The 14042-nt window shown below is 48.7% G+C and overlaps 1 long non-coding RNA gene across 1 annotated transcript in view; it reads right to left on the reverse strand.

Moving 5' to 3' along the window:
- Nucleotides 1–1316: 1316 nt before the first annotated feature.
- Nucleotides 1317–14042, reverse strand: part of LOC134956624 (uncharacterized) — a 17610-nt gene continuing 4884 nt past the window's right edge. The window contains exons 2-3 of the long non-coding RNA XR_010186030.1: nucleotides 2093–2195; nucleotides 1317–1958 (exon numbers count right to left, since the gene is read on the reverse strand). This is a non-coding gene — a long non-coding RNA (uncharacterized LOC134956624). The remainder of the gene's footprint in view (nucleotides 1959–2092; nucleotides 2196–14042) is intronic.

The following is a 14042-nucleotide window of genomic DNA, read 5'->3' on the forward strand; positions in this document are numbered from 1 at the left end:
TCATGTCATATGTATATATAAGGACTGCATATATTTATCAGCCAATTAATTTGTAAGCCTGACATAATATATTTGCAGATATATATGATAACGCATATTAATTTAAATATATCCATATATTAATAACCATATATGTTATATTAAATATTAATATTCATAAATATGATTCCATAAATCAATAGTACATTCCCCTCCATGTTCCCTGAATGGGTGCAGCACATTCCCCTCCACGTTCCCTGAATGGGTGCAGCACATTCCCCTCCACGTTCTCTGAATGGGTGCAACACATTCCCCTCCACGTTCCCTGAATGGGTACAGCACATTCCCCTCCACATTCTCTGAATGGGTGCAGCACATTCCCCTCCACGTTCCCTGAATGGGTACAGCACATTCCCCTCCACATTCTCTGAATGGGTGCAGCACATTCCCCTCCACGTTCTCTGAATGGGTGCAACACATTCCCCATCACGTTCTCTGAATGGGTGCAACACACACCTAGATCATGCCAAACTTTTTGTGGAGTATAATCGGATGGATCCCAATGAGATGCCTATCTCCTTCTCTAACTGGGCCACTGTCACCCTGGTGCCCAACTCAACTATGTCTCGCATGACAGCAAGCTTGTCTTGATGATGGCAGACACGTCAACCACAGCTCTGCTCATCCTCCAGGGACTGTCTCCTTTGCCAAAATTCTGCACACCACTCAAACACATTGGTTCAGGATGGTGCTTCCTCCCCAACAGCAGCTCGCTGTCAGTCAGAACTCTCCTGCTGTCGCAGACCACTCTAGTAGTGGTAGAAGGTGGATCTCCGGTGGCCTCTGCTGAGCTCCATAATGACTTTGTGAAGGAAGGGAACACGCCGACGTCTTCAGTGTGCAATGCTGCTTACTGTGTATACGGTTCTGTGCCGTGACATTTCACAGGAACCAGAGCCGGCCCTAACCAATATGATGCCCTAGGCAAGATTTTGGCTGGTGCCCCCTAGCACCACCGCTAGTTCTGCAGGAGATGCCTGGCATGAGTCAGCTGGCAGCTCTGTTAACGCTGGGCGCCTTTTTTTAATGAAAATGCATCTTATTTGCATTACTATGTGGCAAGGATGCACAAGCAGCTTCTGCTGATTAAAATGATATGCAGCATGCTTATATTCTGTGTGTGACTGCGGCTGTATCTGCATACGAAATGCTACATTACAGTGATTTCCAGGAATACACTGTAACGTAGCATTTCATATGCAGATACAGCCGCAGTCACACACAGAATATAAGCAAGCCGCATATCATTTTAATCAGCAGAAGCTGCTGGTGCCCCTAAGCATACCAAATGCCCTAGGCATTTGCCTAGTTTGCCTATGCCTAAGGCCGGCTCTGACAGGAACTGTAGTCAAAGATTACAGTACACAATCAGACCGTCAGGTTCTGTATACTCTACCTATACACTGCACATCCAGAAACGTATTGCATGCCCCTTGTACTATAATAAGAAAGGGTCACTGAAGTGAAGCATCATGGGTACGGTCATATGAATATCATGTGGTTAAAAATGCTTTATGGTATTTTTCCTTCTAAACCTAAAAAAGAAGTAACAGGAGTACTGGCGCTTTGGGATAATAAAATGTGTGTTCCCCTAATAATGAGATTATCATGAAAGAGAAAAACGACTCGCCACCGTGTAATCCTGTTATATAACAAGTGATCACTGAACCTCTTTATCTTTAAAATGTGTTCCTTCTCCTTATCCACTCCACCCGGATAAATAGTAAATGTTCTATATATAGCTCTATACATTTATTCCACCTTCTTTCTATTTTATTATTGTTACCACTGAAACCATGTGACAATTCTATTTATCAGTATATAGTACTCAGCTGTATATGATGACGTTTGTAAGCACATGTAGAACGAGTGGCCGTGTCCTGCAGATGCTGGAGAAATGAATTGCATAGTCAGGGAAACTGAAATAAGAATGAGAAAGGCATTAGAGGGGGATATTGGCGACCTCAGGGGAATAGTGAGGTGATTGGGAACATGCATCATACATGCTCTCAGCAGCCTGACATACAGAGCTGAGATGTAACCTCAGACTTACCCTGACTGCAGCACTGCTGAGCGATGCTGAATGACCCAGCCCACGTACTTCAGGCGTATCTGCTATTAGTTCAGGGCTGATGTTCTCTTAAAGGAAATGAAGGCTGGGAAATTATTATTTGGCTGTAAGGCTCTGTTCATTTCTTTTCTATAAATGCTCAGTATTATTTACTATACAGTGTATCCGGAAAGTATTCACAGCGCTTCAATTTTCCCACATTTTGTTATGTTACAGCCTTATTCCAAAATGGAATAAATTAATTTTTTCCCTCAAAATTCTACACACAATACCCCATAATGACAACGTGAAAAAGTTATTGAGATTTTTGCTAATTTATTAAAAAATAAAAATCGAAGAAATCACATGTACATAAGTATTCACAGCCTTTGCCATGAAGCTCACAATTGAGCTCAGGTGCATCCTGTTTCTACTGGTCATCCTTGAGATGTTCCTACAGCTTAATTGGAGTCCACCTGTGGTAAATTCAGTTGATAGGACATAAGTTGAAAAGGCACACACCTGTCTATATAAGGTCCTAACACTTAACAGTACATGTCTGAGCACAAACCAAGCATGAAGTCAAAGGAATTGTCTGTAGACCTCTGAGACAGGATTGTCTCGAGGTACAAATCTGGGGAAGGGTACAGAAAAATATCTGCTGCTTTGAAGGTCCCAATTAACACAGTGGCCTCCATCATCCGTAAATGGAAGAAATTTGGAACCACCAGGAATCGAGGCACAAATCTGGGGAAGGGCACTGAAAAATATCTGCTGCTTTGAAGGTCCCAATGAACACAGTGGCCCCCATCATCCGTAAATGGAAGAAATTTTGAACCACCAGGACTCTTCCTAGAGCTGGCCGGCCATCTAAACTGAGCGATCGGGGGAGAAGGGCCCTAGTCAGGAAGGTGACCAAGAACCTGATGGTCACTCAGTCAGCGCTACAGCATTCCTTTGTGGAGAGAGGAGAACCTTCCATAAGGACAACCATCTCTGCAGCAATCCACCAATCAGGTCTATTAGGTATAGTGGCCAGACGGAAGCCACTCCTTAGTAAAAAGCACATGGCAGCCAGCCTGGAGTTTGCCAAAATGCACCTGAAGGACTCTCAGACCATGAAAAACAAAAGTCTCTGGTCTGATGAGACAAAGATTGAACTCTTTAGCATGAATGCTAGGCGTCATGTTTGGAGGAAACCAGGCACCGCTCATCACCTCATCACCAAGCCAATATCATCTCTATAGTGAAGCATGGTGGTGGTAGCATCAAGCTGTGGGGATGCTTTTCAGCAGCACGAACTGGGAGACTAGTCAGGATAGAGGGAAAAATGAATGCAGCAATGTACAGAGACATCCTGGATGAAAACCTGCTCCAGAGCGCTCTTGACCTCAGACTGGGGTGACTGTTCATCTTTCAGCAGGACAACGACCCTAAGCACACAGCCAAGGTATCAAAGGAGTGGCTTCAGGACAACTCTGTGAATGTCCTTGAGTGGCCCAGCCAGAGCCCAGACTTGAATCCGATTGAACATATCTGGGGAGATCTGAAAATGGCCGTGCACCGACGCTTCCCATCCAACCTGATGGAGTTTGAGAGGTGCTGCAAAGAGGAATGGGCAAAACTATCCAAAGATAGGTGTGCCAAGCTTGTGCATCATATTCAAAAAGACTTCAGGCTGTAATTGCTGCTAAAGGTGCATCAACAAAGTATTGAGCAAAGGCTGTGAATACTTATGTGCATGTGATTTCTTAGATTTTTTTTTTTTTTTAACTTGTGTAATTTTTTTATTAGAGTTTTTCACAAGGACAAGGTAAAAAAAAAAACAACTACATTAAATGCAGAACAAAACCAGAACAACAATCAAAACAGAGGGAGAAAGAAAGAGAAGAGAAAGAAAAAAAAAAAACCACACATTGCAGAAAAAATACAGTAATTAATACCATCTGTGTCACAGTGTCACATGGAATAAGCGTCACGGCAACATTGTAAATTCACATATGAAGCCTCAATCAGTCAGAGAATATTGCTCCAGTTGTAGCCAGACGGGAGGTATTCCACCTATCCCACTTGCTGAGGTAATGGGGTAGGGTCCCTCTAGACCTATGTGTAAACCTCTCGTGTCCTGACACCTCATTTACTAGGGCTCGCCAGTTGTACACACTGGGGGAAGTAGCAGCAAACCAGTTACGCGCTATAATCACCTTAGCTAAGGTAGTCAGGCAAAGAACATATTTATACAGTGCCGGGCAGTAGGATTCCTCCAAGTCTAGCGCAAACATACATATAGTAGGAGAGAGGGCGGGCAGCGTAGGTTCAGTGAGCAGAACGTCCGACCAAACTGCTTCCCAAAAGGCATACACAGTGGGGCACAGCCATAATAGGTGCCAAAAAGTAGATTCAGGGGCACCACATCTGGGGCAGGTACTATCAGGCCGTAGGCCTACTTTATATAAAGAAACTGGAGTTCTGTATGTCCTATGCAGAACATAAAAATAAACCTGCTGATATTTGATACACTGAGTGGAGTATTTAAGTGAGCTCAACACCTGTAGCCATTGGTCGTCTGCAATTGGGCCAATGTCTTGTTCCCATTTGAGTTTAAGTTGATCAAATATATTCGGACAGATGTGTGCATTCAGACTACTATATAGAATGGAAACTTGGTGTCTTGCACCTAAATTCCTAACCATATCTTTAATCGGGGAGTCAGAAATGGGCGGGGGTGAGGCCCCAAACTGTGCCTGCACCGCATGGCGGAGCTGTAGATAGCGATAAAAGGATCTATTGGATATTTCAAGCTCCTCCTTCAGTTGTGTGAAAGACTTGAAAACACCATTATCAAATAGTTGCAAGACTGTGGTAAGGCCCGCCCCAATCCATATGTTGTCCTGTGAGAGTTGCAACAACTCCCTATATCTTGGATTGAACCAGAGTGGCGTGTCAGAGTCTGTGCCCTGCCATGAGTAATAGGAGTGAGCCTGACGCCACACAAGTAGCGATTGTCGTAGTAAAGGAGGAAGACCAGCAGCAGAAGAGGCAGAAAGAAGAAACTGGAGAGGGGAGAAATGAGACCCCACACACTCGGCAAAGAATCTCTCAAATGTGAGACTATCCCTGTTGAGAATCCAATTAGACAGGTGTGCAAGCTGAGCAGCTATATAATAGGCCCGGAGATTGGGAAAGCCCAAACCTCCATCCGATTTAGCCTTAACCAGAGCTTTCAGGGCAACCCTAGGCGTTTTGTCGCCCCAAACAAAGGAGGAAAGTACACTATCAATATTAGTGAATATTTTCTTGGGGATATAAGTAGGAGAGTGCTGCAATAAATAAAGATACTTCGGTTGCATCACCATCTTAATAAGGTTAATGCGACCCGTGACAGTAAGGGGAAGCTTCTTCCATACATGAACCCGTCGCTTCAGATCCATCGTGACCTGGTCAATGTTTTGATGTACAAAAGACTTAACATTAGGAGTGATCCAGACACCAAGATACTGAAAGCGAAGGGTCCAGGTCAAGGAGGACACATCTGGCAACGGGTCAGGAAGAATACCAGAGATGGGAAAGACATTAGACTTATTCCAGTTGATAGTCAGGCCGGAGTAGAGACCAAATGTATCAACAATACCCAGAAGGGAGGTCAGGGAAGCATCAGGGTCTCTGAGGAACAAGAGCATGTCATCGGCATATAATGCAATGACATCCTCATGTCCGTCAATGGTGATGCCCCTAACATCAGGGGACGCTCTGATGAAACATGCCAATGGCTCTACAGCCAGGGCAAAAAGGGCAGGGGAGAGTGGGCAGCCCTGTCTGGTACCACGGGACAAAGCAAACGGGGAGGTCACATAGCCATTGACAGATATCCGAGCCACGGGGGAGGAATAGAGTAATTGTACCCAGCGTATGAATTTGGGGCCAAAAGCAAACCGTCTAAGTACTTCCCACAAATACACCCACTCCACAGAGTCGAAGGCCTTGGCAGCATCCAAGGAAACTACCACAGCCTCCGACTCGGGGCGGTCCCCCATCTGCAGGTGACAGAACAGTCGCCTCAAATTTTGGAGGGTGGACTTGCCTGGCATAAATCCTGTCTGGTCATCATGTATGATCGAAGTGATAACACTATTGAGTCTAAGTGCCAGAATTTTGGCCAAAATTTTGACATCAGTAGGTAGCAATGAGATCGGGCGGTAGGATTCCGGGGCCGTAGGGTCTTTACCCGGTTTAAGGATCACCACGATAATAGCTTCAGACATAGAGGGAGGTAGACGAGCGCCCTCCAGCAATGTATTAAAGAGAGTCAAAAGATAGGGGACAAAGTATGCACGATATTGTTTATAAACTTCAACCGGTATACCGTCGCTACCCGGGGCCTTTTTGTTAGGGAAGGAGGCAATAGCAGCCTCAACTTCCTCTGGGGTAATATTAGCATCCAAAATATCTACAGATTGTTGAGACAGTTGTGGCAGGGTAATGTCTGAAAGATATTGCTGTAGTTGAGTGGGGGTATAGGTGACTCTAGAGGCATACAGCGAGGAATAAAAGGACTGGAAGACCTGGGCCATTTCAGGAGTGGCATATACCATTTCGCCCTGAGTATCACAGACCTGCTGAATGGAACCCCCCGTTCTCTCTCCCCTAGCCAGAAATGCCAAGTAACTACCCCCCGTGTCCGATTGTGAATACAGGGCGTGCTGGGAGAAAAGTAATTTGCGCTTTGATTTATCAAGCAAGTGGTCAGACCAGGCTTTCCTGGCCAAATCCCAACTTGCCCGATCATCAAGGGTCCTAGTAGTGAGGTAAGTAGATTCGGATTGGGAACAGGCAAGCTCCAGGCGCATCTCCTCTTCTCTACTAGATTTCTTGACATTAGCTATTTGTCGTATGAAGGAGCCCCGTAGTGAAGCTTTAAATGCGTCATGCTTAACCAGTGGATCAGAACAGGACGCATTATGAGCCCCAAAATCACTCCATTCGTTAAGCAAGGCCTCGTGGTCAGTTAACAAGGTCAACCAAAAGGGATTCAACTTCCAGAGCTTAGCCCCACGGGGAGGAACAGAATCCAGGACCACCAGCACAGGTGAGTGATCCGAGATTCCCCTCTGAAGGTACTGGACATCCAGTATTCTAGCAGTGAGATCAGGGGAGACGAGGGCCAAGTCTATTCTCGAGAACGAGTGAAAGCTGGCCGAGTGGCAGGAGTATTGGAGTTGATTAGGGTGTCTCAACCTCCAAATATCCAGGAGTCCAAGCTCGGAAATCAACCTTGCGAACGGAGTGGGGGACGGGGAGGCAGAGGGTAGGGAAGGGGGAAGCTCAGTCCATCTATCTAAGACTTTATCCAAAACATTATTGAAGTCACCGATGCAAAGGACCGGAGCCGAGGGAGAAGTAGCAAGAAACGACATCGCCTGCCTGAGTACCTCATTATTGTAGGGGGGAGGGACGTAGACAGCAAGTATGTGTAAAAGTGTACGGTTAACATAGGCCCTAAGAAATACATATCTGCCATATTGGTCAATTTGGCTATGAACCAAGTGGAAATTAACCGACTTCCGCACCAAAACTGAAACCCCCCTGGAGTTAGTAGAGAAGGTGGAGTGATAGGAGAGACCCACCCAGGGCTTCCTGAGAGCCAAGGTTTTAGTACCCACTAGATGCGTTTCGGAAAGGCATATGATATCTGCCCTATATTTTCTCACCTGAGACAAAACCAGAGCCCGCTTAATGCGGTCATTCAGGCCCCTCACATTCCAGCCGAGTATGCGGAGTCCATCAACCCCTGCAGCCATAGATACAAAAGAGAAAGGACAGGAGGAGAAAAAGGGCAAGGGGCAAATGCGGAGAGGGAGGAGAAGAAGAAAATCCAAGGCAAGCAAGGCGCGCAAAAGAGAGGAACCCATAACGTAGAGGGGAAAGAAGCAAAGGGATCACTACGACCCCCCGCCAGCACACAGGCGGAGCATACGGAGAGCAGAAGGCATACATAAACGAAATCATGGACACATTACAGTTCGAGAAAAAAAAATAGCACAGTGACACATAAGACAATACATGTACAAAAAAAAAAAGAACAAACCCAGAACAACCCAACCCCCCCCCCCCTCCCTGCATATCCATCCCAAACTAGACACGCCTGGATCCCAGAAAAACCGTTAACTGAACTAAGGCCGAGAACCTATAACAACCCTAGGGAGTAGAGACAACTAATGCCTCTACAAAAAGGCTATATCCTAGCATTCAGCTCCTAGAAATAAAGATCATTCCCGCTACAGGATTAGAAGGAGTACAGAACCCAGCAGTCAATGCGTCCTCTGAGGGAGAACCAGTCCCTAAATAGGGGGCCTGGGTCTGCGCTCAAGCCAGGCCTCCGCCTCTTGAGGGGTATTGAAGAAGTGTGTGGAGCCATCATACACCACCCTCAACCGTGCCGGAAATAACATGGCATATTGAATTTGATGATCACGAAGCTTTCTCTTGACCTGTAGGAACTGCGTACGCGACTTCTGGACTTCCACGGCAAAGTCTGGGTAGACAGCAATATCATGGTTGTCAAATTTCAAAGGACCCTGTGTACGGGCCAGCCGTAGGACTGCATCCCGGTCCCTGTAATGTAGAAAACGGGCTATGAAAGTGCGTGCAGGTGCGCCCGGGGGAGGAGCCCTGGCAGGCAATCGATGGGCCCTCTCCACAGAGAACTGAGGACCAAAGTCATCGCGTTGAAATAGACGGAGAAGCCATGTTTCAAGGAAGGATTCTGGGGAGGAGCCCTCCACTCTCTCCGGGAGGCCCACAAAGCGAACGTTATTACGACGCAGTCTTCCTTCAATATCGGAGAACTTCGCCTTAACTGCCGACATCTGAGTTGTGAGGCTGGAAACTGTGTCTTTGAGAGGATTGGTGACGTCTTCTAGGTCGGAGATACGGTGCTCCGCCTCCCCCACCCATTCACGAATCTTTTGCATGTCATGCCTGATTAAAGTAATATCCACCTGTACTTGGCCAATTTTATCCATGACTCTGTGCTCGGATGTGGATATGGCTAAGAGAATTTGCTGCGTCGACTGAGACGTGTCGTCTTCCCGAGGTGGTGATTCCGAAGGGGAAGAGGGGGATGGGGGAGCAGCAGCCCGGGTGGGTTGGGAGGAGGATTGAGAGCCTCTAGCATATTTCTCAAGTTTAGCAGCAGCTATAGCAGCAGCAGCACTGCCCCCACGCACCATGATGGGAGACGGGCGGATTCAATGATATAGAATAAACAGTACGTGCTCACCACAGGTTGTAAAATCCCCAGGACTCCAGAGTCTCACGCAGGTGAATAAACCCAGGCAGGGGAAAGGAAATCTGTAATGTCAGCAGTCAGGCAGTATAATCAACAGCAGGCTTTTGAGTGGACCCTCTCAGAGAGTAGTGTAGATATGGAAACGTCACCCAGCAGTGTGGGTAGAGCAGGGTAGTTGTAGGTATCAAGGCAGCCCTGCAGGCAGAGTAATGCAGGCTGGGAGGCTCCGACCAGCAGCGCAGAGAGGCAGGGGATGTGAGGAGAGACGGCCCGTGTAGGCAGATGTACCCCCGCGCCGCCAGCAGCTATCACCGCCACAGAGGGGCCTGCAGTCCGCCAAACGCAAGGTGAAAGGAGACAGGGGCACACAGCGATCTCCGGTTCAGCCGAAAACAGCAGATGGTGCGAGTGGAGGGAGCCCCGTCCCAGCGCGGCTCCGGACTCCGCCGCTGATTCCCAAGATGGCGCCGGGCGGAAGGAGTGATGCCGAGCGGTGTAGGCCGCGATGCGTCCAGCGGCTTCCTAGAGCAGAAACACCGTCCCACAGACCCCTCAATGTGAGCAGGGTCAAAAGCCACAACGTCTGAGCCGGGTTATTGGTAGCCACTAGCGGGGAAAGCAGGATATAAAAGGCAGGATATACGGAGCTCTAACTCCTAGCTTCCTACTCCATGCTCGGCCAAGCCACGCCCCTTAGATTTTTATTTTTAATAAATTTGCACAAATCTCAAAAACTTTTTCACGTTGTCATTATGAGGTATTGTGTGTAGAATATTGAGGGAAAAAATTAATTTATTCAATTTTGGAATAAGGCTGTGACATAACAAAATGTGGAAAAAGTAAAGTGCTTTGAATACTTTCCGGATGCACTGTAGAAGTGAATGTTCCTTATATACCAAAGACTTTAACGCTTCTTCTAGGTCATAGACATCCATAGACTACATACAGACTGGTGTAAGAGAGTAAAATCACAGATAAACCACATAGCCTTTGTGTATCTCATATGTGTGTTACCATGTGACCTGCATTTGTAACAATGAACCTGTGACAACACTGGAAGCTGCTGTCTATGCATAGCAAACTATTACCTCCTGCAAGAGGGAAGATCTAGGTTGTACAGGCAGGGGATGTGGTGGTGCACTTTGCTGTGAAATGCGTTGTCATGACCCCAGGGCCGGTGCAAGGTTTCTTGGCACCCTAGGCAAAATGTCTGCCTACTGCCCCTCAACACCATCAGTTACTTACTTTCCCAGTCACTAAGGTGAAAGTTCATAGGTGGCATCTTATACATTTCCCAGCCGTCTGACTGCATTATCTCTCAAAGATATCATTACTTATTTGATAGCTACACTCAGTGGCACCACCTTCCCAGATCCTGGCACCCTACCCAGCTGCCTATCTCTTTCTATTTCATTCATCTCTCATACATACATACATACATACATACATATCCATACACTGCCTCTCTCATATATACATTCATACTCTCTCATTCCTTCACAACTCTACTTTTTCTCTGTCTTTCTCATTCTCGCTCTCTTTTACATATATATTATCTCCCTTTATTTCTGCCACACACACGCACACACATCTCTGTTTCTATTTTATTCTGTCTCTTTTACATACATACAGGGCCGGCTCCAGGCATGTTCGACTAGAGCGGCCGCGCGGGGCGCCACTCTTATAGGGCGCCGCACGCTGCGACCGCCATATTCCTGCCTGGAGCCAGCCAGCCTGCCTGTCCCACTCCCGGCCGCTTGTGTGCGCGCTATGCAGCGCGCTGTGCGGCGCCGGCGTCTGACGTTGGACGCCGGCGCCGCGCAGCGTGCATAGCGCGCAGACAGTATCGTTCCTCCGTCCGCGGCCCGCCCACCCGCCCGCGCCCACAGCAGTACTCCCGGCTCCCAGCACCGCAGTGTCAGTGACAGGTAAGTTAAAATCTGTCTGGCACTGTGTGGGGTCGTTTATGTTTCTGGCACTGTGGGGGCATATCTGCACTGTGGGGGCATTATGTTTCTGGCACTGTGGGGGCATATCTGCACTGTGGGGGCATTATGTTTCTGGCACTGTGGGGGCATATCTGCACTGTGGGGGCATTATGTTTCTGGCACTGTGGGGGCATACGCATATCTGCACTGTGGGGGCATTATGTTTCTGGCACTGTGGGGGCATATCTGCACTGTGGGGGCATTATGTTTCTGGCACTGTGGGGGCATACCTGCACTGTGGGGGCATTATGTTTCTGGCACTGTGGGGGCATATCTGCACTGTGGGGGCATTATGTTTCTGGCACTGTGGGGGCATATCTGCACTGTGGGGGCATTATGTTTCTGGCACTGTGGGGGCATACGCATATCTGCACTGTGGGGGCATGATGTTTCTGGCACTGTGGGGGCATATCTGCACTGTGGGGGCATTATGTTTCTGGCACTGTGAGGGCATATCTGCACTGTGGGGGCATTATGTTTCTGGCACTGTGGGGGCATATCTGCACTGTGGGGGCATTATGTTTCTGGCACTGTGGGGGCATACGCATATCTGCACTGTGGGGGCATTATGTTTCTGGCACTGTGGGGGCATATCTGCACTGTGGGGGCATGATGTTTCTGGCACTGTGGGGGCATATCTGCACTGTGGGGGCATTATGTTTCTGGCACTGTGGGGGCATACGCATATCTGCACTGTGGGGGCATGATGTTTCTGGCACTGTGGGGGCATATCTGCACTGTGGGGGCATTATGTTTCTGGCACTGTGAGGGCATATCTGCACTGTGGGGGCATTATGTTTCTGGCACTGTGGGGGCATATCTGCACTGTGGGGGCATTATGTTTCTGGCACTGTGGGGGCATACGCATATCTGCACTGTGGGGGCATTATGTTTCTGGCACTGTGGGGGCATATCTGCACTGTGGGGGCATTATGTTTCTGGCACTGTGGGGGCATACCTGCACTGTGGGGGCATTATGTTTCTGGCACTGTGGGGGCATATCTGCACTGTGGGGGCATTATGTTTCTGGCACTGTGGGGGCATATCTGCACTGTGGGGGCATTATGTTTCTGGCACTGTGGGGGCATACGCATATCTGCACTGTGGGGGCATGATGTTTCTGGCACTGTGGGGGCATATCTGCACTGTGGGGGCATTATGTTTCTGGCACTGTGAGGGCATATCTGCACTGTGGGGGCATTATGTTTCTGGCACTGTGGGGGCATATCTGCACTGTGGGGGCATTATGTTTCTGGCACTGTGGGGGCATACGCATATCTGCACTGTGGGGGCATTATGTTTCTGGCACTGTGGGGGCATATCTGCACTGTGGGGGCATTATGTTTCTGGCACTGTGGGGGCATATCTGCACTGTGGGGGCATTATGTTTCTGGCACTGTGGGGGCATATCTGCACTGTGGGGGCATTATGTTTCTGGCACTGTGGGGGCATTATGTTTCTGGCACTGTGGGGGCATATCTGCACTGTGGGGGCATTATGTTTCTGGCACTGTGGGGGCATATCTGCACTGTGGGGGCATTATGTTTCTGGCACTGTGGGGGCATATCTGCACTGTGGGGGCATTATGTTTCTGGCACTGTGGCATTATGTTTCTGGCACTGTGGGGGCATATCTGCACTGTGGGGGCATTTATGTTTCTGGCACTGTGGGGGCATATCTGCACTGTGGGGGCATTTATGTTTCTGGCACTGGGGGCATTTATGTATCTGGCACTGTGGGGGCATATCTGCACTGTGGGGGCTTTTATGTTTTGTGGCACGGCGGGCATTTATTTATCTGGCACTGTGGGGGCATTTATGTTTTGTGGCACTGGGGGCATTTATGTATCTGGCACTGTGGGGTCATTGATGCATCTGGCACTGTGGGGGCACTTATTTATCTGGCACTGGGGGCATATCTGCACGGTGTGGCCATTTATGTATCTGGCACTGCTGGGGGGCATGTCACGTGTACCTGGCACTGCTGGGGGGTATGTCACGTGTAGCTGGCACTGCTGGGGGGCATGTCACGTGTAGCTGGCACTGCTGGGGGGTATGTCACGTGTAGCTGGCACTGCTGGGGGCCATGTCACGTGTAGCTGGCACTGCTGGGGGGTTTGTCACGTGTAGCTGGCACTGCTGGGGGGCATGTCACATGTAGCTGGCACTGTTGGGGGGTATGTCACGTGTAGCTGGCACTGCTGGGGGGCATGTCACGTGTAGCTGGCACTGCTGGGGGGCATATCATGTAGTGTATCTACTAGGCGTCTGTGGCTAGGCAATGTGTCTATCGTGCGCTGCCTGGCGCAAAGTGTCTATCGTGCGCTGCCTGGCGCAAAGTGTCTATCGTGCTCTGCCTGGCGCAAAGTGTCTATCGTGCTCTGCCTGGCGCAAAGTGTCTATCGTGCTCTGCCTGGCGCAAAGTGTCTATCGTGCTCTGCCTGGCGCAAAGTGTCTATCGTGCTCTGCCTGGCGCAAAGTGTCTAACGTGCTCTGCCTGGCGCAAAGTGTATAGGAGGTTCTACCTGGTGCAATGTGTATTAGCTGCACTACTATGTGGTGTAATGCGAATTGCCACTATTCTGTGGTCATGCACCTTCCCCACGAAGCAACGCCCCTAAATTTTTGCTGCGCGCCTTCGGCGCGCACTGTCCCTGCTTCAGCTTGTGGGTGGAGGA

The sequence above is a fragment of the Pseudophryne corroboree genome, chromosome 9 (genome assembly GCF_028390025.1).
Source record: "Pseudophryne corroboree isolate aPseCor3 chromosome 9, aPseCor3.hap2, whole genome shotgun sequence".
NCBI classification, from domain to species: domain Eukaryota; kingdom Metazoa; phylum Chordata; class Amphibia; order Anura; family Myobatrachidae; genus Pseudophryne; species Pseudophryne corroboree.